Consider the following 2,677-nt stretch of genomic DNA (forward strand, 5'->3'; position numbering starts at 1 on the left):
GAGCGCCGCCGCGCTTCCCAAGCGGCGCACTATCCAGTGCGCCACCGGGCTGGCCCAGCAGCATCAAATTTGAAGGTGAAAAAATAGAACCTTCCTATTAGCAAAACAGCAATACCTCCTGTTAGTACTATAGCTGAGCATTGCTCCAGAGTTATCTAGCCCATGCAATAAGACTACAAAAGAGGAATTATTGGTATAAATATTGGAAGTCTTGAGCAAAATGATCTTTTGTTTGCATATTTGTCCACATAGAATTAATAAACCTGACTGAAAAACAGTATTAGAAAATTCATTATGAAGTCAGGATACAATATAANTATGGCTGCTTTTATGCTGCGATGGCAATGGCTGAGTTAATAGTATCAGCGTAGATCATATGGCTCATAAAGCCCAAACTATTTACCATCTTGCCCTTTAAAGAAAAAGTGTGCCAATCCTCTATGGCTGCTTTTATGCTGCGATGGCAATGGCTGAGTTAATAGTATCAGCGTAGATCATATTGCTCATAAAGCCCAAACTATTTACCATCTTGCCCTTTAAAGAAAAAGTGTGCCAATCCTTGTATCTTCAACAGGAAAAATATCTCTGAGCAACAGGGATATATAAAATATATATTTTACAAGATACTTAATGATTAAAATTTGACCAGTTGATGCTTACATTCTAAAGGGACAGTAAATGCATGAAAAGAGCCAAGATACTTTTGAAAAAGAAAAGTTAATTGGGAAAAGAGAGGGTTTGCATTAGCAACAATCAAAGTATTGTCTAAAGTCACAGTGATTAAAATGATGTGATTCTGGTTCAGGGGCACATAAACAGATCAATGGAACAAAATAGGGTTGAGAGGTAGTCTCATATATATTTGTGAATTTATTATATGCTAAAGGTATTTTGAATTTAGAGCTTCAAAATACATGAAGCAAAAACTGATCTGACAAAACTGGAAAGATAGACAAACCCACAATTAGAGGTGGAGCTTTCAACATTTGTTTCTTAGTAACTGATAGAACAAGTAGACAGAAAATCAGTAAGGATATAAAAGATGTGAATAACGCTGTCAACCAGCCATCTAATTGATATTTATAGAACATGGCACCAAACTACAGCAGAATACACATTCTTTTTAAGTGCACATGGATCATTCACCAAAAGAGACTATAGTTTGGGTCATAAAATGTCTCCATATAATTCAAAAGAATGGTGCTATATATAAAGGTATTTCAAAAATTCCAAAATATTTGAAAATTAAACAGTGTACTTCTAAACAACCCATGGGTCAATGAAAAAAATCACAAGAGAAGTTAGGAGATACTTGGAACTAAATGAAAATGAAAACACAACAAAACCTGTGAAATGAAGTGACAAAGTTTAGGGGGAACGTCATGTGCTTGGCTTGGACCAGGCTGAATTTATTATACCTATGGGACCTCCAAGTGACTCTACGAGCTTGATAAAAAGGATTTCTGGGATGAGAACTCAGATATAGGAGGACGTTTGCCTCAAAGATGATGCTTCAAGCAGGCGAATGGATGAGCTCCTTAAAGAAAGTAAGGTGGAGGTCAAGGAAGAGCCTTGGCGAACTCCGACATTCATTCCCACCCTGACTGCCCTTCATGGCCCAGCCTAAGAGCCACCTCTTCCACGAAGCCACCTAACGCTCTCTCTCTCCCTCTTTTGATTTCTTCAGCAGTGCTTTTCAAACTCTGTGATAAAGGACCGGTTTTATTTACAAACTGATAGACTTGAAAACAGCCCAAAGAGCCAACAGATATTAACTGGATATTTACTGCCAAGTGTGGTGGCCTAATTTGGGGAAAGCAGCTGCAACCAGATGGGTATTGCCAACTTCAAAATGGAAAACTGCAAAGGAGCACAAGGTAGGGCCCAAAGGGGTTGCAGCAGTCTAGTTCTTTTCAACTCTGAAAGCAACCCGGCCGAAGCTCCTTTCTGGAGGAGAGGCCCACACTGAGGAGGAAGCTTAGAATCAGAATTGAGCTGAGCAGGGATAATAAGGATGAAGAGAGAGAAGGTCCGTATAAAAGGGAGTGAGGGGAACAGAGCTAGAAAACCTCAGAAAGCAAGCTCAGTGAAGTCACAAGAGCCGTCTGAACAAGCCACTGAAAACTTCAGGGAAGTTAAATATACATGAAGACCAGCAATAGAAAAGTATTGTGATCAAACCCCCTACAAGTTACCATGAGAAAAACAAAAGGCTCAGGAACTGAACAGCATCCCTACAGACAGTGAAGGTACACCAGAAAGAAATAGTCAAAAAACGGGTCAAAACTATAATCTTCTGTTTCCAAATGAGCTAAAAGACATTAGGAGAATTACAAAAGACACAAAGGAGCAAAAAATCAGAATTAGAAAAATTCAAAATGAAATCATAGATTAAGAAAGGAGTAGAAACAAAAAATTTTAGAAATGGAGACTAAACTAGGAGGAAACAAGTAAATAACTTCAATAACTGATGCCTTATGAGAAATAGAAAGCTTAAGAGGAGCAACATTTCAAATGAAAATGAAGAAGGAAAACAGGATTTGAGAGCATAGCAAGTATCAGTGATTGGCAAAGAAGACCAACACATAGATAATAGATGTTTTAAAAAAGCAAAGCAAAGCAAGGGTTTAGAACAAGTACAAGAATTCAAATATTTTGAATAATAATTCAAAGAAAA

This window comes from Galeopterus variegatus, unplaced genomic scaffold, assembly GCF_000696425.1.
Source record: "Galeopterus variegatus unplaced genomic scaffold, G_variegatus-3.0.2 Scaffold258, whole genome shotgun sequence".
In the NCBI taxonomy this organism is placed as follows: Eukaryota; Metazoa; Chordata; class Mammalia; order Dermoptera; family Cynocephalidae; genus Galeopterus; species Galeopterus variegatus.